Raw genomic sequence first — 27500 nt, 5'->3', positions numbered from 1 at the left:
CACAGCATTCCCTTGCACTGGATTTTCAATTTTGTTGTCGCTCTCGATTCCCTTTTGCATATGTATTTGCCGGGAAAACCAATTACCAGATGGCACATGGTTATTTTTACATTGTGTATGGAGGGCTTCCAGCTGATAATTATGACATTACAGGAAGAGTCCTATGCTTTGCATTCAGAAGCTTTGGCAGAGGCCATCGTAAGCTTTTCCATTTGACTGTATACCTCCTGACGGGCGTATACTTACCAATTATTTGTAGATAAATCTTCTTATTTCAGGGAAGAATTTCCTCTCCTATAAATGGGTTTCCACAAACATAATGTTCACAAAACAATGAACGGGGTTGTTGTTGTTTTCATTCCTTCACTCCATCAGCAAATTAATATATGTTTAAAATTTTCTAGTTCAAGGTAACACAGGACAAACTGTCATAGCCGCTGCCTATCAGAAAAGCCACAGTGTCCAGGGGTCGATGTGTGACCGAGGCTTTCAGACCTGCCAGCCGGCATCTGTGTTACAGCATCCAGTCATTTTTTTTATTAGCTCCCTTGCTTTAATGCCTCTGAGGGAGGTTTTAAGGGAGAGGCAGAGAGAAAAGGGGAGAACTGAAAGCAAAGGTAATAGTACAAAATGACTATAATTACAATTATGTAGTAGTAATAAATCCAGAATTGCGGTGTAACACACCAGAGTAGAGTCAGGCCTTAAAACACATTAGAGTTAGAATTAATAGGCTATACTTTTGTTAGTGTATCAACCCCCACCCCAAAGCGCACCTCAGTTCCTAGAAAAACACTGTGTTGTTGTGTTCCTGCTCTGCTCCTAACTTGCGCACTTCTTCCCAATTAATTTAATCATGTTCTTTAAAATGCAGAGTTCATAAAATCCTATGTTCTTAACTATCATCAAGGTGTCCTTTTGACTGACCTCAGTAATAGGAAACGTATTTTCCCCCTAAATATATAGTGTTGTTGTTGCTCTTTATTTTTTTCCAATATAAGGAAATAATGATTATTACAGTGCCACCAAACTGATATTGTTTAAATATACCATACATTTTAGGTAAATATTGCTCTAATATGAATATATTTAGAGTGGGCTGTGAGGAAATGTTTCAAACAGATTAATTAAAATTCAGAATATTTTGCCAGCTTGTTTCCCAGTTTCAATGATAAAAATAAAATGCTGTGTGGCTGATATGACAATTAGTCCCTAGAGAATAAAGGAGGGACTCGGTAGAAATCTGGGTGCTTCCAGACGGTATTTTCCTGCTCAACCCAGTGAACAGGAAGCATGCATAATTTGGCACCGCTGTCTCTGTATTTGCATCTAGAGTACATACATTAAGCTAATTAATCATGTTGTGTCCTACTCGCCCCAACAAATAAATTAACTGTTCTGTTAACGGATAACAAAAGAGCCGATTTTTAAACACTATCCATACTAAAAATGTTGGTGTGGCTCTATTTCTATTTTATGTAAATTAGTATTTATTGACAGTTGAATTTTTTTAGAATGACCCTCCTCCTTCTCAGCATAATTTCTATTTGATTAATATGATAAAAAAAGAAAAGGCTTATGCTGAATAATCTAAACCTATGTGACTGATTGCTCATACAATCACTACACTCACTCCCCATACAGAAAAGCACAGTAGTCAAACTATCTACTGCCCTAGCTGGTTTGGCTCACTGGACAGAACGTCGGCCTGCCGCCTGAAGGGTCCCAGGTTTGATTCTGGTCAAGGGCACATGCCTGGGTTGCAGGCTCGATCCCCAGTGTGGGGCATGCAGGAGGCAGCCGATCAATGATTCTGTCTCATCATTGATGTCTCTATCTCTCTCTCCCTCTCCTTTTTTCTCTAAAATCAATAAAAATATATATATTTTTCAAAGTATCTATTGACAAATGCTCTCTCTTAGTTGACAGTGTTAAAAATTAGAAGCAGCTAGTGAAGTAATGGAGACATGTATCACAACAGAATTCTTGTTCACAATTTCTGACATTAAAGTGACTTCTAAAAGTAACTTAATGTTTTCTGTGACCGTGTCAGTGAAATGTGGACAGCCTCAATGCTGACTCTAATTAGGAGGACACTGACTCTCATTATGAGGACATGCCTTTAATCCTCTTGCTGTTCTTGACCCTAATTCCAAAGACCAGCATCCTACAAAAATAAGCCAGTGGGCGACTCTGACAGGTTTTGCAATCACTGAGTTAGAGTGGGGTGCTGATCACTGCAGCACGAGGTTAAGATAATCCTTGCTCTTCCTGACATTTCTCTTATCTCATTTTCTGTTAAGGAGACAATCTGATGGCTACGACAGATTTTACAAGGGTTGGTGTTTGAAAGTTTTCTCTACAACCACGATAATGGAACAAAATAATGGGGAACCAACCGAGTCTGAGGCCTAATTTAAAGGCACTTCGTCAAATTAAGGCATAGCCTTTCACCCACAGCACTGTACACCCTACCCGCATTTGTCTTTTCAGTTCGCTTTTGTGGATTCATGAAACATTAAATATCAAAAATACCTAAAGGTAAGCACTTTAAATGAAACCTAGAAAATATCAAGATTAATACAGATATTGCCAGCTTGGATAATACATTCTATTCTCAAATGGTGGTGCTTGGAAGATAGGAAGAAAGCTGGCGTAGTTTTAAGAGAATGTGTTCTGCATACTAAAGATGGCAAAGATGAGGCAGGTAGGTAATTATCATTTAGTAAAATTAGAAAATGGAGCACCTAACCTGATGGGTTAGCATTCAGATAAGGAAATTAATTCACTATATAACTGAATTAATTCTATGTAAAAAGTCTTCACTTTTTTAAAAACTGAAAAAATATGATCATTATACTTTGATCTTGAAATTGTTATCATTTAAGTTAAATTGACGTCTTTAAACTCAAGACATGCAAAATAGTGTTGTCTCTGTCCTCTCTTCACGATCTCAAAAATAGCACATGCAAATTGAGATTTCCAATCCAAGACAAATTTAGAAGATCATCAAGACTGAGGAAGGAAGGAGGGAAGGAAGGAAGGAAGGAAGGAAGGAAGGAAGGAAGGAAGGAAGGAAGGAAGGAAGGAGACAGAGTCATTCTTACAGATATCTTAAAAGAGAAAAAAGTTAAATTCCATAAAACTGAAAAAAAATATACACCAATGCAAAATATGGGTGGGGAATAAATCTAAAAGTGTAGAATTGTGTCTTCTATAGCATTACTTTCACTTTCTCAAGCTTATTCTAGCCTTTTATTAATAAGAAAAAGTCATTTTCCTTTAGTTTCTCCCCTAATTCTTTCTTTCTTGAAAAATTCTGATGAAAAATTATGGTTGTAATTTGAAGCATGAGAAATAACAATTTTTTAATCAAGGAAAAGTTCCAATTTTTCCTAGGAGCTGATAGCTCTGTCCCCCATATTACACACACATAAGATTTAGAGAATAAACAGTCTATAATTACAAATCCTTTAAGTGCTTCAGGGAAAATGAAAGGTACATGTATTGTCTTCTTTGGTATTTCAGAATGGCAGTGAGAAGACAGCTATATATTTTCTCACATGTATGTGAATAAACTAATACAGAATGTGTCATCTTCTAGGATGGCTATAGAAAGACTGTCCTTCAGGTAAGAGCTCTTAGTCTGTATCACCTTGATTCTTTGATCACAATGAATCAGGCCATTCAGGATGGCTACAAGCTTGGCTGGCCGGCCGCTGCTGCTTCCTAGCGTCATATAACTGTGCTGCTTGTCACATGACAAAGTCGCCACCCAGGAGGTGTGCTGCCCTGCTCATCAGCACTCAAGCAGCACACATCAGCTGGCCTGACCATGTGGAAAAGAGATGATGATAACAGTCAACTGCCGGAAGGCAGGCAGGAGTGGAATGGGGTGTGAAAAAGATGCTACAATACACAAATGGTTTTGTTTTATTACTGGGTATTAAGACAGCATCATGTCAATGCTTGTAACTCTCAACACAGTAGAATGAGAGCATCATACTAGTCCAATCCTTCGAGATGAAGTAACTGGAAAATATTTCCCCCACTCCTGTTCTCTCTGAAACTATTTTCATGTCATTTTATTCATTCTACTTTGAAGTGTCACAGAGTGTATAAAATGATAGTAAAGTATGACCTCAGATGTTTCTTAGCCTTAAAAAAATAACAATGGAAAGAGACCTCTTATGAAACAAGGTGGTATGAGTCATATGTGAATTAAAACATGGGGTCCATCCTTGAAGAGAATTAAGCTGCTTGTTTTCTAAGAGTTCTACTTGTAGTATATTGCAGGAGGGGAGAGGAAGAATGAGAAAGAACCCGGCTGGTGTGGCTCAGCAGTTGGGCATCCATTCATGAATCAGGAGATTATGGTTTGATTCCCTGTCAGAGCACATGCCCAGGTTGTGGGCTCAATCCCCAGTAGGGGTAATGCGGGAAGCAGTCGATCAATGATTCTCATCCTTGATGTTTCTTTCTCCCTCTCTCTGAAATCAATAAAAATGTATCTTTAAAAAAAGGAGGAAGAAAAATCATTAGAGAAAAACTTGTTTTGATTTAAGATGTTCCTCCTGAACAAGTATATCGTGAGCTATAGAGTAACAGTGAGGAGAGTTGGGCTTACTTACTCATTTACTTTCCGACAGCATTATGTCACCATGTTAAGTATTTTTCACCAAATGCTACTGATTTACTTAAATCAAAGCTGAGATTTTTTTAAAGTAATTAGATCATAATAGGGAAGACTAAGAGGGAAAAGGAATACTTTCATTCCATTTCATTAGGCCAGATCAGCATTAGCATTTTTTTAATTAAAAAAGATGATGCTGTTTTGATGAAGCTTTCAAAAAAGTCCCAGTTTCTCCTATGCATCTGTAAATATTGAAAAAGTACAAAACTAAAGTTGAGATTAAATAAAAACTAGACTTATGATCTCCCATGTTGACCCTAGTCTTCTTCTCATCTTCTATTTAATATTTCAGTGTTAAATATCAAGCCCTCACAGCAAATATATACACAGTTAATTTCATCCTCAAAAGAAGTTTTTTCGTAAATATCAAGCCCTCACAGCAAATATATACACAATTTCATCCTCAAAAGAAGTTTTTTCTCCATGGCCAGGTGGTTCAGTTGGTTGAAGCATCATCCCATTCACCAAAAGGTTGTAGGTTTGATTTCCAGTCAGGGCACATACCTAGGTTGCTGTTTCAATCCCTCCTAGGGGTGTGCAACGGAGGCAACTGATTAATGTTTCTCTCTCACATCAATGTTTCTCTCTCTCTCTCTCAAATAAAAACATATCCTCAGGTCAAAATTAAAAAAAAAAAACTTTCAGAGCACACTTAAACATATAGTAGAAAAATGGGTAAATGTGCTAGTTGATACCAATACTGTACTAGAATCTTTTTGTGATAGTAAAATGAAGTTATAAACATGCATGAAGGTAAAGAATGTTTCAAAGAAAAGAGCTGCCTTAGAACAGAAGCACCAATTAAAAAGTGAAAATTTCAGCCAAATCATCAATTTGAGAGTGTTTTTTTCTCTCCCTCAGAATATATTTTGACATATTTCCAAGTAACTATGGGTTTATTTTATTTTCCTACTAAACTGACCAACTTAAATGACTGCTTTCAACCCAAGAATGGAGAAAGTTTCAAATTTGCAGGTGGATTGTTTCTACTGTCTGCTAAAGAAATGTGTTGAACATCTTGCAATATGTCCGTCATCTGCGGCCTCGGTGTTCTTTTTCTTTCTGCCTTTAATTGCTTCATGCGCTAAATATAACACCAAGCCAGCCTTACTATTGTTGTGCAGTATTAACATACCACCTTAATAAATTAGTTTTGGGATGGAAATCCTGGCAGAGAGCCAAAGCTGTTACTGTGTTTGTTATAATGGTTGTTGTTTGGGAGGACATGGCCCCTGTTCTGTTTCCAGTTTGTCATTGACCTGTCCTTGAAAAGTGCTGTCACTCCAAAGCTAGCTCATCCTCCTGGGCTCCTCTGCCTGAGCCTCCATGAACGTATCAGCTAAAGAGGCAGGCACCAAGTGGCTATCTACTGTTGCTAGCTGGAAGTTTCAGGCTTTTACACTTTAGCATTGTCTAAGGTTTTCAAGGGAGCCAAATCATGAAAACAGAGATAAAACAGAAAATGCATGTAAAATTTACCAAGAAATATTGTCCAGGGGTCTGAGTTGGCATTTCTTATTAAAAAAAAATAGGATGGAATAATATTGGTGATTGTCCTTGAGGTCTTTTAAGATTAGTCAATTAACCAGCGTGTATTTTTGACATTCTAGCAGGTATAAGGTGTGCTGGGCTTGAGGTGGGAGAGATTGGAGAATCCATCTTTGCCCAAAATATTTCAAGTAAAAATATGAAAAGTAGGATCTGAGCAGGCTGAAGATGAATTTTCATGCTCTAACACCTTCACATTCCTCATCACATAGCCTTGGTAAAGTTGCTTATCCCTTTCAAATCTCTATAATTAGAGAGAAGCATGTTTATTTCAGTGATTTTGTGTGTATTATTAAGATAATGCATGTGAAAATGATGTCACACTATTCTAATAAAAAGAATTATTTTTATTGACATCATGTTGGGCCAGATAATTCTTTGTTGTGGGGGCGGCCCTGTGTAGTATACGATATTTAGCAGTATCTCTGGCCTCTACCCACTATTTGCCAGTAGCAGAGCCATCTCCTGGGCTGTAATAACCAAAATCTCAAATTGCCAAATGTCTTCTGAAGGGGTGGAAAGGATTGTGCTATCTTTACTCTTTCTCACACACACATACTCACAGCAAGAATTTCAGAACTAAGGCCATAAAACATCTGATGTGTACATATGTCACTTATACAACCCGCATGGTAAACAAAGACCCACCAAAGAAGAATATATAATATTACTAATATTTAAATGGGCCCTTTCAATGGGTTTTGCAGGGTAGTACAGATGGGACCACTTTAATTCCTTGAACTACCTCTGTCCACTGTGGGGAAAAATTGGCCATGTCTTCTTTGGCACTTTTCCTACCATAGTGGTCTCACTAGTTAAAAGGAGTATTTATTTTCGAGTGATAACACAAATTAAACACTAAACTTCTCATTTTTTTAGCTTTTTTGAAACATTTTTGAAATGGATATTCCAGTGAACAAATCAAATTACCTAGGGAGAATTCACCTCAAAAGAATCACCTGAGAAAGGATAATATGAAAGGAGAAGAAGAGACCGGACCCAAGCATGAAGATGCATTCTCCCATTCCCTAGCGGTGAACCTGAGCCACACATTTCCTGTTCTGAGCCTGCGTCTTTTACTTAGTCTTAGTAGAAATAAGAAAATCATGCAATCTGCACAAATTACGGTGCAGCTTTGGAAAGCTCTCCAAAAACGCTCCTGGAATTTTATATGATGCAATAAATATTATCATTCCCTTTTTTAAATGATAGTAAATATGTTTTACAATTTTCTGTAGTTTATAACATAATTCTATGAAACATTTCATTTGACCTCCAAACAACTCATGTTATGTATTAATATTCTCATTTTACAACAAAACTCAAAGAGGCTCACAAACTTGCCCAAAGTCACATGGCTAATATGACACAGAAAAAATAAATTCAAAACTGTTATCTTCCGGTTCCAGTATCCAGTGATTCATCACACATGAATGATTCCTAATTTTATGATCTCCCTGGCCATGGGCCTTCCCTAGAACTCAATATTTTTCTGTATAAGAATATAAAAATTAGATGTCATCAAATATGTTTTCCAACTTTAAAGAATTCATTTTCTCTACTTGATGTAATTCTAATGCACACGAATGGTGGGATTACCATGAATAACAACCACTCACATTTTGTTGGGGACCAATTATATTACAAATACAATGCCAGATGACTGCACATTTATTCAATTACTTTGATCTAAAAATCTCTTAATAAATAAAATAGCACACATTTAAACACTTTTTTAAAAAAAATGTAAGAGTGTTCATATATTTCTGGAAAAAATTAGAATTATCTTGGTCCCAATTCAAAATTATAGTTTTGAATTGTACACCAGATAAATCCTTTCCATGAAAATATGATGATTAGTCAAGAGTTAAAATCTTCTCTCACTTTTGCAATAGTGACAATTTGAGTATTTCTGCTTTAATATGCGACTATCCCAAGGGACCTAAGGCGCCATTAGTGAATGCAGAGCTATTGCTGAAGAAATGCTAACTAAAATTAATGTCTTTGGAGTTACTAACCCCCAAAACAGCCGCATTCCCTGGGCATGTGACTGTGGAGAGGCTGTGCATATGAACCTAAAACCCTGGAGACCACAGCACTGTGCTATGTAGAAGATCATGATTTAGTACCATCTGGTCTTTTTGTTCAAGGGGGAAAGGTAGTGAAGATGGAGGGAAATGCAGTTATTTTAGCCATGCTAAAATTAATTTGAGAAAGATGACACAGCAGTCATGATTGTTACCTTGAAGAACTCTATCCCCAACAGGCTTCCCATTACTGAACTTAGACTATAAATGAAGCCAACTTACTTTTTCCTGAAAGGTCTACACGAGAAAAAGGGTAAACTCCAGCTCCAACAGAAAAGCTAGGAAGATTCTCTAAAACCCTAATGAACCACAACCCTCCTTTCCTGTGGATGTGGGAGAAAAATGGAACAAGGGGACCCTAATGGGGCAGGGGTTCATTTTCTACTTCTTTCCCTTCAAGGGGAATTCTCAGACTGAAATTAAGAGTTAAGACTGAGATCACATCATCATGTCTCAGAATCAGCCTCCACTGCCCAACCTTTATCTTCTGTCTCTTCCTCTTAGTTAGGGATCCTGATACCTCCCTTCGGCAGGTATCACCCTGCCCAGTTCCTAAGCAACCTTGGACAGCCTCAGAATCAGCCTCCACTGCCCAACCTTTATCTTTTGTCTCTTCCCCTGCCCAGTTCCTAAGCAACCTTGGACCGCTGGCATCCTCAAGCTTCATTATTTGACAGTAAGAAAGAATGAGGGACTCTTAGAAAATGAAATCATGCTTTCCAGATGCTGAGTCTAGTGCCTTAGTGATATCTCCCATAGAGAATACCAGCCATGCTTCACAGCCAATCTTTCTGCTAATCGAAGTCAGATACTGTACACCAAGTACATCTCTTCATCTAAGCAAAGCTTTTTTTCTTCTCGCATGTGTCAATTACATTGTTTAGCTTTCCAACCCTATTTTACGCTCGCTAAATTCTGAGTACCCTTTAAAGCTTCTGTCCATTTCCATTCATAGATTGGATTCTTCCTCCTTTCTTTTACTTACTGATCAGGGCCCCAATAGCTGAAGAAATGTTCCACCGTTTATTAGTAAATAATAATCATCAACACTCATTAAGTATATGCTACATACCATATACTACATTGCATGATGCTCTATATTTTCCTATCTCCTTAAAATAATTGATATGGGCAAGTATGATTCCCATTTGACAGATGAGCAAATTAGAGCTGAGAAACATTAATTATGTCACCATTATTATAAACTCTTTATCCCCACCTTTAATAGATACATTCTCTCTAAAGCCCCAGAGTATTAAACTTAAGACAATAACCAAAATAGCTCATAGAACCATTGGGTTGGAGTGATGCTATCCAGTCATGTAGGGGTATCAATATGACATCTAACATGTAAGTTAGAGAAGAAAACATTTCATAAATGTTTTATTGGTACACCAATTGAGTTTACATCTTTTAACTGAATTTATCTGCTTATCACCATAATAACCCTCACTCCTTACCAAGCAGGACTTTGATTGAGAGGGTTCAGAGAAGTGAAGCTGGTGATGTTTTCCCAGGCAGGAGAGGAACCCTTCTGGTGCCTTTATACACTTACTGTGAGACTCTAATATTTTAAAATTCAATTAGCGCTGAAATATTTCCAGATATACTTTATTTTTCCAACATCTGGCACAAGGCACAACACTTGATCCAAAACTCTCTTCTCTCCAGTTTCAGCAGCCACACACAAAATAAGTTGAGCATCTAATTATAGAATGCCTATATAGAAGTAAAAAAGAGGGAGAAAACTCCAACTTCTAACACCTTCACCACAACCCAATTCTGTCCAGATCATTCCTTCTCTACCACTACCACCTCGTTCAAGTCGACATCAGCTCTCCTCTAGACCACTGGGATAGCTTCCATATGGCACAGCACCCAAAGTGATCTCTGAGAGACATAACTTGTATCATTCTCCTACTTAAAATCTTCTTTTAAATTCTGCATACATTTCAAGCACAACACATACTTCTTGTCCTGGCTTGCAAAGTGGTATCTGTTGCAACTCTCACATCATATTGCCAGCTTGCCCACTCTGTTACCCACACTGGTCTCTGGGATCCAACTGGCAAGCTCACACTGCATTAGGGCCTCTGTCTTGGTGTTTTCATATCAATTCCCATAGAGCTGCTCCTTCCAGTCACTCAGATCTCAATTCACTGATCCTATTTAGAGCAACCTTTCCTGACTACTCAACTGAAAAGAGACACCACATCACTCTCTATTATGTCGCCGTATTTTAATCCTCTGTCTCGCTTCTATCACTGTACAAAAACGTGTTTTGTCTCTCTCCATTTACTGGATTTAAACCCTTTATGAGTGTTTGCTTTTGTTTGCTTGTTTGTTTTTTGCTGTTTCTGGTGCATATCTGAAATACAGTAAGAGCTTCCTTTTAAATAAAGGAATGAATGAATGGCTCCTATCAGAAAAAGAGTAAAAATTCAGAGCTAACAGAGAAAATATCCAGACCTTGAATAAGTAGATGACACACAATGAAAAAAAAAAAACTATTTTGGGGAAAGAAGCAAACAAAACTTCCAAGAAGTTTATGAATAAGAAAATATGATTTTGAAAGGGGTTAGCAGAATTAGGTAGACAAGGTAACTGAAGGAAAGAGGAGGAGTAGTGGAGCTAACTGAAAGCACAAAATGTTTTGTAAAAAAACCGGATAGCAGAAAAATAGGGTGTTCTAAAACAAGGACGTTTTTCTTGCAAGTGCAAAATAAAATGTTGCAAAAAGGCCAGGAACCAATCAGAGAGCTGCACAGACAGATAAAGAGCCGGCCTTTAGCAAATATAAGGGGGAGAGCAGAAGGCTCTGTGCCAACACATTTGGGTCCCTTGCCCCAAGTGGGGAGCCTGTGTTTGCTTGCAATCAACTCCTGCCCTGTTTGAACTCCTCTCATCCTCGGCTTCGTTTTTTGATTCCATGAGAGAGGACCCCGGGATGAATTCCTGCTCACCCGTTCCAGTATCAGTTTTAAGGACTGCCTTCTGATGCCCTGCTTGACTGTGGAGTAAGAGAGCTGCTAGAAAGCTTTACCATAGCTCTCCAAACACAGGGTGAGAACTCTTCCCCATCTCCACCCCAGACCTTGCCACAATCCTGCCGCGTTTGCAATGCACATGAGCATTAGATCACCCAGACGCTCTTTACCAAGTTTAGTCTTTGTGCCTGTTTCTGCTCATGTTATTGTAACTTGTCTTTAAGGAGGAAAGCTCTGCAACACTCATCTCCGCCAGTAACATCATTACTAGAGTCTGGGCACGTTTTTCAACACAGAACGCAGAGAATGTCAATACCTCAGGTAATAGAATGTAAATATTTTCATTTATCTTCCTGCCTTTCTGGAAGCCCTTCTGTATTCAAAAGTGTTTCAAATGTCATGAGAAGTAAGTCCCCTAAGACATGAGCATCCTTAAGAACCAAATGCGGATGAAAGTATTAATGGCCACATATTCCATGCCATTGCATGTATCGAGAGTCTGCTCCTTTTTATTGCTGAGTTATATTCCGTAGTATGTATGCACCACATTTTCTTTAATCATTCATCTGATAATAGATGTTTATGTTTCCAATTCTTGGCTATTTCAAATAAAATACCAAAAACATTTATATGCAGAACCTATGTTTTCATTTTTCTGGGATAAATTCCCAAGAGTAGGGAAGTTGCATGTTTAGTTTTATAGGAAACTGCCAAACTATTTTCCAGTGTGGCTGTACCATTTTGCCTTCCTGCCCAGCAATGTATGAATGGTTTAGTTTCTCGGTATACTCACCGGCATATAATATTACTCTTTTTCAACCATTCTAATACCTTGACCGCTAGGTATAATTATCACTACACCTAACCTCTCATTATGATTTTAACTTTTATTTCTTTCACTGTGAATTATGTTGAGCATCTTTGCACATGTTTATTTGTCCTCTCTGTATCTTCTTCAGTGAAACATCTGCACAAGTCTGTTGCCCATTTTATAATTGAAAAAAAATTTAATTGTTGAGTTTAGAGAATTCATTATATTCTGGATGCAAGTTCTTTGTCAGATATGTGATTTAAAAACATTTTTACCTAATTTGTCATATTATTCTCTTGAAAAATACATTTTTCATTTTGTGAGATCCAATTTATTTTTTTAAGTATCAAATTTTGTACCAAATTTAAGAATTATTTACCCAGTTCTAGGTTCCAAAGATTTTCTCCTATGACTCCTTCTAAAAGCGTTGTAGTTCTACATTTTATATTTATCTGTGATCCGTTTTGAGTTAATTTTTGTATAAGGTATGAGGTTTAGGTCTCAGTCTTTTTTCTTTTTTTCTCTCTCTTTCTTCTGCCTACAGATGTCCAATTGTTCCAGTACCATTTTTCAAAAGGCTGTACTTCTTGCATTTCCTAGTAACTGCTTTTGCATGTAGTGGAAAATCAGTGGGTCTATTTACGTGCCCTCTGCTCTGTTCCACTGATCAATGTCTTTATCCTCTGCCAATACCAAAGACTTGAATACTTTATATAGTAAGCCTTAATATCTAGCAGAAGGATTCTCTCTACATTATTCATTGTTTTAATTATTTAAAATTATTTTAAAAATTATTATTATAGGACCTTTGCTTTTCTATATACTTTTTATAATAACTTTGACTATGTCTATAAAAATTTTTGCTGAGATTTTAATAGAAATTGTATTAAAAATATAGATTAATTTGGGGAGCATTGATATCTTTACTAATGTTGAGTTTTCAAGTTGATGAGCACATTTTATTTTGGTCTTTAGTTTCTTTCATGAGCACTTTGTAAATTTCAGCATAGAGATTCTATACATGTTTTGTTACATTTAGTTAATGTATTTCATTTTCTTTGGAATAAATGTATTTTTAGCTTGTTTTCACACAGTCATTCTTTGTATATAGAAACACAATTGATATTTTTTGTACTTGCTTTAAGAGTATTTTTTCCAGCTTTATTGAGGTATAATTAGAATACTGCATGTAATTAATGTATACATGCAATTAATATAACAAAATTTTAAGTGCACAATATCTTATTTTCAACTACTGTGGTAGGGACTATATTAAACAAGTTCTCTGCAACTTTCTCATTTTGTGTAACTATAACCTTCTACCAATTAAACAACAACTTCCTGGTATATCCTCCTCTCCCCATCTCCTGATAATCACCATTCTATTATCTACTTCTATGTGTTTGACTATTTTAGATGCCTCATATTCTATATTCAGTAGGAATTAAGAAAATTACATTTATTATCCTAATTTCAGAATGCAGATGAAGCATTATCATTAAAAGTTCGCCCCTTCCCTTTCATTCTCTTCTCTGATTGTTCACCCGGTTTGGATAGAGTGTAGTGTTAAAACAGTAGGAATGCAGATAGGCTTGTATTAATATTACTCTCTTAGGGGAATGCCTCTCTAAGGTCTGTGTTCTATTTCTACAGACTAGACAAAATATTTAAGGTTTGGGAGTTTTTCTCATCTGGAAGTAGGAGATGATACTTATCCCATCCACCTCTCACAGCCATTATTATAATGACCAAATAAGTTATTGGATATAAATATTTGAAAAATTTACAGCACTATCAAATATGACCTATTGCTATACCTCAGTATCAAAAATAGATCTAAAATTGATGCCACACAACTGAACTATTGTTTTCTTTCTGAATTACTCTATATGCTATATAATGTCTTGAATATAAATAATGTTAACAAATCAGCATAAGAATAAGTCAGTTTCCTCAAATAAATTGAACATTTTTATTGCAATTGAAGTAGCCAGCCTTCAAGATTGATCCCAATGATCCTTGCCTTCTGTTATTCATGTTCTGTGTAATTTCCTCCTGTTGAGAGTAGGCTTGACTTACTGATTCAGTTATAACAAATATGGCAGAAGTGACCCAGAAACTAGACCATAAAAGGCAGCGTGGGGTAACTCTCAATTGCTCCTTTATCATGTGTCTCAGGGAAGCCAGTTGCCATGTTATGTACAGCCTGATGGAGATGTTCATGTGGCAAGAAGCTGAGACTTTTTGCCAACAACCTTCTGAGTGAGTTTGGAATTAGGTTCTTCAGCCCCAGGATAAGTTTCAGGTGACTGCAGCCCCAGCCAACATCTTGCGTGCAATTTTATGAGAGACCCAAAGTAAAAACACTCAGCAGAGCCATCTCTGGTCCTTTTCCTCACAAACTGAATTAAATAATAAACTCTTACAGTTTTCAGCTGTTAACTGTTTGTTAATTTGTTACGTATGTTTTGCTACGCCATGCTGCAGAGCAAGGAACAAATACACAGGAAGGGCTTTGGAACCAAACAGTGATCAGAAGATAAGAGATTTTTAAGAAAGGATTAGTAGAAGTTTAAAATGCCTTGGATATAACTATTCATGGAATTTTGAACATTGAACTGGGGGTAGGTGATCTTGCTAAGGAGATTTCCAACCAGACGGTGTTGAAGTTGCCATCTGGTTTCTTCTTGCTGCTAATAGTAAAATGTGAGAGGCAATACATAAGCTAAAGGAAGGACTATTAAACAAGAAGCCTGTGCTGGCTTGTTTTAAAAATTCTTAGTCTCTCCGGAGGGCAAACAATGCTAAAATTAAGAAATGGCTTCTGAGTAAAAGTCAACTTCAGAGAACTGTCAGGAAATCATGGTCTAACGATGATTCTGAGGTTGTGACTATAAAATCCTTTATTAAGACCACTGCAAGGTCAAAGGTGGTGCTCTATATTATATTGTTAGACAAATATCTCTCTGAATATTTTAAGGACGTAACTAACAGATCTTATGAATCAATCAAGCTTCTAATATGTTTAAAGGCATTTCCCTTCAGCAGAAGCCCAGGGCAGAGAAGAACTTGTCCCTAAAAGATTTGTGCATGAGGCTTCAGTGGGGTGGGGAGAGATTAACCAGTGAACTTCCTATATAATAAAAGGGTAATATGCAAATTGACCCTAATGGTGCAACGACCGGTTGCTATGATGGGCACTGACCACCAGGGGGAAGATGCTCAATGCAGGAGCTGCCCCCTGGTGGTCAGTGTGCTTCCACAGGGGGAGAGCCTATCCCGCCTCCGCAGCAGTGCTAAGGATATTCAACTAATAACTTAGGCCCACTCCCCAGGCAGGTGGACATCCCCCGAGGGCTCCCAGAGGGATGTCTGACTGCTGGCTTAGGCCCATTCCTCTGGGGAGCAGGCCTAAGCTATCAGTTGGACATCCCCCAGGAGTCCTGGACTATGAGAGGGTGCAGGCCAGGCTAAGGGACCTGCCCTTTCTCCCCCCCCCGCCCCGTCTCAAGTGCACGAATTTTCATGCACCAGGCCTCTAGTATATATATAAATGCATAGCTCATGGATACAGTCAATAGTGTGATGAAGGACAGGGAGAAGCGGGTGCCGGGTGGAGGGAGTCAATGGGGAAAAAAAGGTGAGACATCTGTAATACTTTCAACAATATAGATAAATTAAAAAGAAAATCACAAAAAATAATAAAGTGTTGGACCCAAATAAGATTCACAGAAGACCCATAAACTTTTTAAAAGAATTAAATCAACTAAACCCTGCCAGTTTATAGTGAAAGGAACAGAGAGAGTATGAATTGAGAAAAGACATTTGGACTCTCAAAGTTCTACTGGCAGAAAGCAAGCTGAGAAACTGCTCAGCTGTAGATACATACCTTTAAAAGAAAAAAGATGACTCAAGTGGGTGGGTAATGAGTCAGTAGCATCGAATTACAGAGAACACCCCAGAGAAGAAGTAACTGGATGTTCAACCTTTCCCCTTCCCCGTCTTTGTGCATGATTACAGTGGCAGTTATTCTACATCTGCCTTACCATGTCTGCCTTACCATGTTAAGTATGTATAGGGCAAAAAAAACAAAATGCTTTGTCAGTTCACAGAAGGAACTTTATCCTCAGCTGCATCTAATTTAGATGAGAAGATCCTAGACTTTGAGCTGCTGCTGTAATGGGATGACTTGAGAGTTTTGGAAGGTAAAACTATATTTTGCTTATGGGAGGGACGTGAATCATTGGGGCCACAGTCAAGACTGTGGTAGGCAACCAGTGATCCCTGTCTCTCCTCCAGTCAAGTACAGACAGATTTAATGACTTGCTTGTCATGAATATAAGGTGAAGTTGATAATGTGTGATTCAGTCAGAGACAAGGTCATAAAAGACAGGATGGTGTCACTCTCAAGTCTTTCACTCTGAAGGATACCAGAGGCCATGTTGTGATCGGTCCTATAGGGAATCCTACATTGCAAGAAACTGAGACCACCTGCCAATAGCTACAGGAGAGATTGAAAGCAGAACCTCTGGCTTTGGACAAAGCTTCAGATGACAATAGTCCAAGCCAGAATCGCATGAGACCCTGAGCCCAAAACTATGATTTACCTATTCCTGAGTCCTTGATGCTTAAAAAAAATCTCTGAAATAAATATTTTTTGCTTTCAGGTGCTGAGTTTTGGGAAATTTTATTATAAAGTAACAGGTAACTAATACAGTATGGAGTTGAATGAAACAAATCTGAGTAAAGAGATTTTGTAGACTGAAGTTTCAAGTCCAGCCAAATGTTCTGTTTACCTTGAGAACTACTATATCTCATTAGCCAATGAGAGCTAATCCTATATAATAAAACCATACTATGTAAATCAATCAAGCAGTGAAATGACAGGAGGAATGACCAGTCACTATGATGCGCACTGACCACCAGGTGGCAGACACTTTATGCAGGAGCTGCTCCCTGGTGGTCAGTGCACTCCCACAGGGGAAGTGCCACTCAGCCAGAAGCCAGGCTCATAGCTGGTATGCGCAGTGGCAGTGGTGGGAGCCTCTCCCACTTCCACGGCAGTGCTAAGGAGCAGTGAGCTGAGCAGTAAGGAGCAGGCAAGTGGTATGTAGTGAGGGGTCCTGGACTGTGAGAGGGATGTCCACCTGCCAGCTTAGGCTCAATCCCCGAAGCCGGCAGGCAGACATCCCCTGAGGGGTCCTGGACTGTGAGAGTGAGAAGACTGGGCTGAGGGACCCCCCCACTCCCCACTGCACAAAATTTTTTGCACCAGGCCTCTAGTAATCTCATAAAAATCCATGTACTATCTGCTTTCAATCAGAGAGCTAGCATTTGGAGACAGTACTGAACACTCTGAATCAGGGGCATAATTAACTCACAAAACAACAAATACTTTCAGCCAATGGATTTTCTATACACTATCCTGAGTTAAATGATTTGTCTATTCCTTCTTGGCCCATGTTTTTGCATTAACTGTGTACTCAAATTTCCAAATATAATGCCTGGAAAAAGATGTAACAATGATAGTTTTAAAACTATCTTCTATAAAATGGTCAAGGATTCATGATAAAAATCAACAAGAAATTTAGGAGAGTTGGGATCTTTTGCTAACACTACTTTTGCAGCCCAAAGGAGCAGCCAATACAATGAAAGGGCACACCCTAGTGCAGTGGTTCTCAACCTTCCTAATGCTGCGACCCTTTAATACAGTCCCTCATGTTGTGGTGACCCCCAATTTCATTGTTACAAATTGAACATAATTAAAGCATAGTAATTAATCACAAAAACAATATGTAATTATATATATGTTTTCCGATGGTCTTAGGCGACCCCTGTGAAAGGGTCGTTCGACCTCCAAAGGGGTCGCGACCCACAGGTTGAGAACTACTGCCCTAGAGCAAAAGAAAGCATACCATGTAAATAAACCTATTATACAATAACTCTAAGTGTGAAGCTCAAGTTTTGATTCCTAGTTTAGATCAATCTCAAGAGCCCGTAAAACTGTGGCAGAATCTCATTCAGAAAGAATCTCATAAAAGTCCATGTACTCTCTGCTTTCAATCAGCAATACAGAGGAAATACTCTTTTTCATAGTATTTCAACATTGCAGCTTCTGGTCCTGGCCACATTCCAGAAATGGAAAGAAGAAAGAAAATATCTTAACCACAGTTTTTGAACCCTACTAACCTGAGTGTTATTTCCAGTTCTTACCAGAGTGTTAGAAGAATTTTATTCTGAAACCTGTTCCTTGTTCTTCTTCTTTCTTTAATCTTTATTGTTGAAAGTATTACATATGTCCCCTTTTTTTACCCATTGACCCCTTCTAGAGGACCCCTGGCTCACACCCCAGGCCTTCACCACATTATTGTCTGTGTCCATGGGTTATACATGTATGCATACGAGTTCTTTGGTTGATCTCTTAAATAATGAAAGTGAGCAACATGTCCAAAGATTATAAATAGCAAAGGCAATTATAAAGATAAATTCAGAAAATAATTCATTTTATTTTAAAGCATCATACAAAACCGCGAATTTGTAGTTTTCATCACCCACAAAGATTTTTCTTGCAAAAGAATTATTATTTATTTTACTTTTTTTTTCCATCACCATTTATCCCCTCTATGTCCTCTATTTTATTTTCTAATTGTAGCAAACCCAGTATGCATATATTCATTAAATAAATGCAAATATTGTATGATAAAGTCCAATGGAGGGGAGTCAGCTCGCTAGCTAAAGATTACAAGCAACTTTGAATTAGTGACTTAAGCAACTAGCACAGTTGATTGCAGTGATAAAAAAAATCACCAGGCTGTATAATGTCATCTTGCTGGTCTTTCTATGCTTAGATAAACTATTCTTTAAAGATCAAGGGATATGTCTTATGGTTTATTAAGTGCCCTTTTTATATAGATTTAAGTTTTCAGAGTTCTATTATTTCATTATATCTAATATTTTCTTCTAATATAATATATTGCTGAAAACAAGCATGCACACAGTTCAGGTAGTGTAAAGCTTAAGTTCAGATAACTAACTTGTTTCTTCTACTTGGAAAGCATCACTCTAACCCCAATGCAATCTTATTGCCCAAGTCAGTCTCAGTACTTCTGATGGCACTGCAAATGTCAATTCTTTAGATTAACAATCCCAAGCTAAACCACTAAGTCTGGAAAGGATCAAAAAAGAAAGACCAGCCTGGCTGGCACAGCTCAGTTGTTGAGCATCATCTTATGAACCAGGCGGTCACGGTTCATTCCCAAGCAAGGCACATACCTGGGTAGGGGGCATATAGGAGACAGCTGATCAATGAGTCTCTCTCGTCATTGATGTTTCTATCTCTCGCTCCCTCTCCCTTCCTCTCTGAAATCAATAAATATATATTTTTAGGAGAATGGTGTTTGTTAAAGATTCAGATTCCTAAGGCCAACCCACAAAAATGTAGATTAAATAGGGCTGGGGTACAGCCCAGGAATCTCAATTCTTGTACATTCCTGAGATTAGAGGCAACATTTTGATAAATGCCAGGATGTATTTTCTTTGAGGTTCCTTTCTAGATGAACGACCTTTCTTTAATGACCAAGGAACAGAGTTCAGGGACAGCTCTCAGCTCTACTTTCAACCACCACACTATCTTAGGCCAGGTGTTTCCGTCACAGTTTGCAGCTGACTTTAGTTCTAGACAGGATCTTTCCAGCAACAGAGAACAGACTACCCAAATAATTCTAAACTATTAGCACTTCATTCTCAAATTCCTGGATCTGTCATCACATCTTGGTAAAATATCTGAACAGTTTAGTTATTTATATAGACTATATTGACACTTTACCGTGGACTCACAGGATGCTTGCTAGAAAAGGCAGAGAGGAAGATAGGTTGTAATTAACTTAAAGCAAGAATAAAGCCAGGCCTCTATTAAGTGCATACTGTAATTTAAACAATATTTGCTATCAACTAGAAAAGGCCAGTTCACTGACTGAACCTGTCTGAGAAGCTGAGACTCATGGAGGGATAGATCACTGGCCAAGTAGAAGGAAAGAAAGGAAAGGAAAAAAAAGAAAAGAAAAAGCACTTTTTTTTACACAAGTACTTTCCAAGAATGGCTCAGTTTTGTGAAGGAGGAGTTGAAATGAATTATAATTCTCTAAATATTGAGATTCAATTGCCATAACACACTTAGGGGCATTATTGTGGAACTGAGTGCCTGAAGGCAGATGAAGGATTTGACCCAATGCCCTTATGCAGCAGTCTTCCAACTCCAATCTAATGAACACATACTCATAATTATTTCTCAAATCATTTTTATCTAATTTTAAAGTGGATAATTTATACCACTTCTATAAAAATGCAATAAGTTTCATTAAAATATTTAGCATTAGTAGAACTTTGAACAGAATATATTTCTTATGGTTTCACAAAGTCATACATATTTATAATATTAAAACTCTTCAGTTGCTTTAATAATAGAATCTCTATCCCATAGATCTGAATACTAATTTTAATATGCTCCTGTAGAAGAAAGCTATATGCACAAGAAAATGCATTTTATACTTTGTGGTTTTGTGCTTATTTCTTCCTTACTATACTTTCTTTTAATTAAACCTTGTTTTTAGCAAAAAGCTTTTTTTAACCTTTTTTATCCCTTTTTTTTCTTTTATAAGTTAAAAATACAAGAGCTTGGAAGATAGTTACCACATCCTGTTAAGGAAGTCAGGGAAGGATCTCATCTTAGCCTTCTAGCATGTCCTGCATTATTTTGACTGGTTTTGTTTCAGTTCAAGGCTTTGCCTAATGGGTCATTCCTTTTTGAAAATATAAGCATTTAGGGCAAAGAATCACATATGCCAGTACGTTGCTAGTCTCTGTGGCAACTTTATATAGAGAAATGGCAAAACGTCAAACTGGGAAATACTGTTTTTAGTGTGTGCTGCCTTCTACAATTCAGTCATCTCAGAGAGCTTTGTGAAGTAATGAATTAAATTGTCATAATACAATGATGCTGTACTAAAATGGAGCTGTGATCCATCTTTCTTCAAATCCATATCTGAAGGGGTGCATGCACAGGACTCTCAAAAGTGCCCAAGTATGCATTCATCATACCGCCTATCAGCCTGGGGTGGGAAGAAAAGCCTAATTTATTGAGAGGAAATATGTGCCAGGACATAGGAGCTGTAGCTCTTTCCTTCCTCGAAGAGCTGGCGGAATCTTTATTCTGGCTCACATTCTTCCAGAGCCAATGAGAATGGAGTGTGAGATTAGAAATATGCCTCTAAAAGAATCCATGAACTAATACCGAGATCCTGCTATTCTGATCTCCAGGGGATCCAGACACTCAGAAACTTTAAACTGAAAACCTCCCACGGCCTCGGGAAGGCAGAGTGCGATGGTTTCTTCTCTCGGGTAAGAAACTCAAACAGAAAGACATCAACCTGGGAAGTGTGAGTTCACCCGTTCCATGCATTTCATCAAGCTCATGTAACATTAAGCCATTGTTCGGTCCATCAGTGGCCTGGATTTTAAAGCTAAGCAGGCTTGGAGATTTCGCTCTAAGTTGCATTTGGATTTCCTGAGAAGTTAAGCTTTTGGTGTGGGCTGTCATGTTGAAACTCGCAGCGTGGCCTGGGAAAGCTGACAGTGGCCTGGGATCCCAGTGATAAAGCGGTCTGCCCTTCCTTAGCTGAGCATCCACTATTTGGCCTAATGACTTAAACTCTATGAGCCTGTTTTCTTTTATGTAAAATGTGAATAACAATTGTGCTACATGTTAATATGGATTTTTTTTTTTAGGCTTGGTTAATACTGAGGCCCCATGACAATAGAGGTCAACCACTTTTTCTTTTCAAAGAGAGATGATGAAACCTCTAGAAGAGATTTGCAAAGCAGTAGGGACAGCTGAGTTTTGCAATGTGTCTGCCCTTGTGAAATATTTACCAATGACTTCAGGGTATAAACCAGTGATGGCAAACCTTTTGAGCTCAGCGTGTCAGCATTTTGAAAAACCCTAACTTAACTCTGGTGCCGTGACACATATAGAAATTTTTTGATATTTGCAATCATAGTAAAACAAAGACGTATTTTTGATATTTATTTTATATATTTAAATGCCATTTAACAAAGAAAAATCAACCAAAAAATGAGTTTGCGTGTCACCTCTGACACGCGTGTCATAGGTTCTCCATCACTGGTATAAACGGATTAAAGTTGACCACAAGAGGAGTTTGAGATTACAGCGAGGATTTCCTTTGGGAAAGTTGTTAATATGAGAGGATTTCCTCCACTCCCAGGGAGAATAGGATGGGATACTTTAGTCTTACTTCAAGGTTAGTGAGAAGGGTTTCAAGGAATACTACATAATGGGTATGTTACGTGTGCCTCACAGTTTGGGGAAAGACCATGGACAGATATCTGGCTCTTGCCTATAAATTAAAAGGGCAAAGCTGGAGTTCTTAGGGCAGCTAAATGAAAACAGGGCAGATGGTGGGTCAAAGGAATGTGGTTACTAGCCTCTTTATAGACCAACCAAAAAGGCTGCCTGTGTGGTGAGAAGACCTCCAAAAGAAAAAAAAAAGTATATTCTGAACATCTAGATACAAGGAAAGAATGATAAGGAACCAACTGGAGTGAAAGTAGTCACCTACTTCAAATGAATTGCAAATGGTAATTTCCCAAGTTAGAGGGACTTACAAATACCCATGAATACCCATGAAAGTGCCCCATGAGAGTAAGCATTAGCTTTAAGCATCTGCTGTAACCAGAAGAAACCAACACCAGATAGGTGCCTGATTGGGCATGTAAGCCTTTTCCTGTTCCCTCCACTCTCTCTCTTCTTCAACAGTGGAGATGAACTGAGAAACTCCAGACTGTGGTTAGAGGAGCTATGAACCGCTTTCACCTTTCTCAGTTCTGGTATCCTGCTTGAAGATAAGAAGTTTAAGTTTTTTATTATTACACTGAACTTGAAAAAAGTTAGCACATATTATGACTGAAAGTAATGGGTCTTTTTTTAAAAATATACTTTTATTGATTTCAGAGAGGAAGGGAGAGGGAGAGATAGAAATATCAATGATAAGAGAAAATTATTGATTGGCTGCCTCCTGTACAACTCCCAATGGGAGTTAAGCCCAAAACCTAGGCATGTGCCCTAACCAGGAATGGAATGGTGACCTCCTGGTTCACAGATCAAAGCTCAACCACTGAGCTACACCAGCTGGGTAGGAAGTAATGGGTCTTTTAAAAAAATCTATCAATAACAAGAAAATCGGGGGTGCCTGCTCTAGGTTTCATGCAGATGCCAGAAAAGAGCCAGCCCTTCAGTGTGTGTCTGAATGGTCATTGTGGGGAAAGAATAAATTTGTTGACTTATTATCCCCCATATGTCCTACTTGGTCAGCATACCAATTTCATAGCATTTCTTCTTCTAAGTTGTTATGAGGAAAAATGAGATAATGAATATGAATATACAGTTGCACTATATAGCGCTGAGTGCATGTAAGGGACAATGCAGTTAACGATGGAAGGCTGCTAATCATAGTTAAGGTCCAATTTATCATGGGCTATTTTGATAACCTTTGCATGAATCCTTAGATATATAGATTCCAACATACACAATGAATACTCACTATAATGTAGACAGGTTCTGTCACGCCAGGTCTGTGGAAGGGCTTTCATTTGAGTGGTGTTTACAACTGGGTTAGAAGGAAAGGAAAATCCATGTCTTCAGTGCCTTAACAAGAGAGTGAGGGAGTGGTCTGCTCTTGTGGGAAGATATTTTATCGTGCCTGTGGTTTAGAATTGCTGGTGCAAAGTGAATAAAAAGCAGACTGACTTTTTAAGTCAGGTTTATTGTTTTTAAATTTTCAGCAGACAATACACTCTCTTATCACCTCTGCATGGGATGAAGTGTGCTCATTGCCTCGCCCGCCTCTGCCACTGTATAAAACCATTGATTTCCTCCACGGTTCTAGATCAAGAAATAAAATATTTCTAAAGACATCAAGGTGGGTGTAGAAACAATATATGTCCTCCTATTGCTAGGACTGATTCTAGCATCTATGCTGGCTAAGCAAGTCTCCCCTTGCCACCCCCTGCTCCATCTCTATCTCGATATGCTAACATAAGTTGCATTGGCAGGGATGGTCTTCCCAGATAAAGAAGAACTGATCTCAGCCCAAAGCATGCAGGTAACTCTCAGGTTGCCTTTGTGAGAGTCAGAAACCTTCCCTACAAAACATTTAAACTTAATGGCATTGCAGCTACCAGAACTGTGGTAAATGAAAGAGTCTATCTAGCCAGTAAAAATACTTATTTTTTTATAAACTTTTCACATCCAGATGCAAAATTAGGGCACTGTCTTGACAGCACACAAGAGGGCCATATACTTTCTCATCCAGGAGAGGTCATAGACTTGCATTGTTTTTAGGAAGGAGAATCTGGGTGGCAGGAAGAGCATGGACTGCAGTGGGAATGAGCATCAGAGTGTGAATTCAGGTATTGCCATCTACCAGCACAGTGAAATGGTGCTGGTTGATTTACTTCTTTGATCAGTTTCCTCATCTTTGTAATGGTGAGACTAATGCCTATCTTGGAGCTATCTGAGGACTCAATGTTATAACAGGGGATAAATATGAAAATTACCGCAAAAGGTGACCAATGTGCATTTGCCTAATTGATTATATATAAAGGATTCAGGATCATTCTTGGCACAAATCAGATACCCAGAAATGCGCTCGCTCTCCCCTTTTTGGTAGAGTGTGCAATACAGTAGATAGAATAAAAACTCATGACATCTTTAGGCAATGCTTTACCAAGGAAAAGACTTATATGTGTAAGTAGTTTTTCATAGCCAAGGGGAAAGAAAATACATGCACTTTGAAATCATGATTTGATATTTCTATCATCCTGGTTGAATGAATCTATCTTGGTGTGTTTTTTCCTCATCTGTAAAACAAGAGGTAAGTGGATATTTTCCCTCCACAAAATTGAATGATCCATATAAAAGTGTCTAACACAGTGGTTGACAGAAAGTTCTCAATGAAAGCTTTCCTGTCCTTCTGTTCCTTTCTTATGCTGGATAAGGAGATTAAAAACAGGGTGATCACTGAAGCCCAATGACATTTAAAAAAGTATCTTTAGTATAAGATTATCAATTGGCCTTAATTCTTCTTGGTAGACTATTAACCAAAAAGTAAAACCTTCCTGGCCAGAATGGCTCAGTGTTTGAGTGTCAACCTATGAACCAGGAGGTCACACTTTGATGTCTGGTCAGGGCACATGCTCAAGTTGTAGGCTCAATCTCCAGTGCAGAGTGTGCAGGAGGCAGCTGATCAATGATTCTCGCTCATCATTGATGTTTCTATCTCTTTCTCCCTCTCCCTTCCTCTCTGAAATCAATAAAAATATATATATATTTTTTTTTAAAAGTAAAACCTTAGAGTAGGGAAAAATGATCAAAAGCAGAAGTGTCTAGAGGGAAAATGATAGTCCAGAGAGTTAAAGTACTGCAGTAAGACACACAATATCAAAGCTATTTTAATTGATTCGCCATAAAAATGAAAGACAACACAGTGACTACATCAGAACTATAAACCACGGATATAATGAAATCATTACCCGATGTATATATTGATACTGACTTAAAATGGCCCTCTTCATAATGCTGAATCATTGTAAAACTACAATGATACTGACTTAAAATGGCCCTCTTCATAATGCTGAATCATTGTAAAACTACTCAGGGTTAGGAATGGAGGAGGGGCAGTAGTTTGTGGATAGTCTCACAATTGGGTATATTCCAAGTGGTATGCAAACTGGTCTAGTCCATACTTTCCAAAAACAGAGAATTGTTATTGTCATGGAAATTTGCCCTACAGAGATGAAAAGAAAAAAATATGTCATGTTTGACTAGAATTGGTCAATAAAGAGGCTCAATTCAGACAGAAAGCCCATAAATCTACTTGAGATATGCTTTACTAATGAATTAGAGTATTGTGACCTATTCCAAGCTAACCATACTTCAGTCCAATTTGGCTAACTCCAATGGGTACTTATAAAATACTCTTCTTTAGAAAAGAGAAACAGTGAAAGGCTTTCAAAAAGCATATACAGGGAGGTCTCCATGACTAAATATAATATATTAATCTAATTATATTAAGGAAATTCCTTAGAGCTACTTCTCCAGATAGGTGTTCAAATACTGACAAGATTTTTGTTTGTTTTTCATGACTATTCTCCAGCTGAGACACCTCCCTTTTTAGAAAAAAAAATATTAAAAACATACAAAAACTAAGGTTTACCTCTCTGTTTCATCAAGTTAGCGTGCATGTGACCTTTCCAATGATGTCATTGTAATAACCTGGTAATTGTTTAACAGGAAAGGAGTGAAGGGGGAGACCAAATAGTATAGGTATGCCTTTTATACAACTTTGCCAAAAAGCTGCATTTAACATTCTCCAAGTCTGTTCTTTGCTAATTGATGAGGAAAGGGACTGGACAAAGACAGTTTAGACCCATGCCCAGTAAGGTCTGAGTGACATGGGAAGGTGCCTACCAGTCTGCTTGTCAATCAGACCTGAAAGCAAGACAGGGACCAAGATGAGTGTGGCCACTGCAAATGCAGGGAATCTAAATATATAAACTTTCAAACAAAGGAAGTTCCCATTCTTCTCTCTCTGCAGCCAGGTTCCTGGCTGTCCTGTGGCAGGAGGCTGCACTCCCTTGGGGCCACATGGCGCATGGCCATGTTGGACTCCACACTTGGACTACTGGACTGTAATTAGCCTGAATGCTGAACCACACTCGGCTACAACATGGGATGGAAGCTCTGGACACTGGCCTTGTTTCTTGATCCACTGAACCTATAGCTGCAGCTTTTCCAGGATTGGCTTAAGGGGCAGGGACTTTAGAACCTGAGAAATGTAACTTCACACAAATAAAGCCTGTTTCCACATCCCATCTTCCTGTGGCAGCTTCTGAAAATGCGTATTTCAGTGGCACCCCAAGAACCTCGCTCCCCCGAACGACAGTGGAGTTTAATTCTCTGGTAACACTAGGATGGATTGAGACATATCAACTTTCTAATATTTCTTTACACCTTAGCAGCCTCAGAGTTTGGAATGGAGGAAACCAAATATTTGGTTATTTATTCATATATTTAAACTAGCATATTTTAAATCCTTTAAGATTGTATGTACTATGTGTGACAAAAAAATTATTAGAGAAAAAATTTGTATATCCTCAATCTGTCTTTTACATTAAATTCTGATATCTAGAGAGAATTTTTTTAGCTGAGAACAACCTCAATATACTGTGCACTGTGAAAGATAATATTAAGTGATGGATATTTGAATAAAAATTTAGAGAAGCAGAGGAAGTTAAAGTGC

This window comes from Myotis davidii, unplaced genomic scaffold, assembly GCF_000327345.1.
Source record: "Myotis davidii unplaced genomic scaffold, ASM32734v1 scaffold228, whole genome shotgun sequence".
NCBI lineage: Eukaryota > Metazoa > Chordata > Mammalia > Chiroptera > Vespertilionidae > Myotis > Myotis davidii.
Note: the sequence above shows the minus strand (reverse complement) of the source record.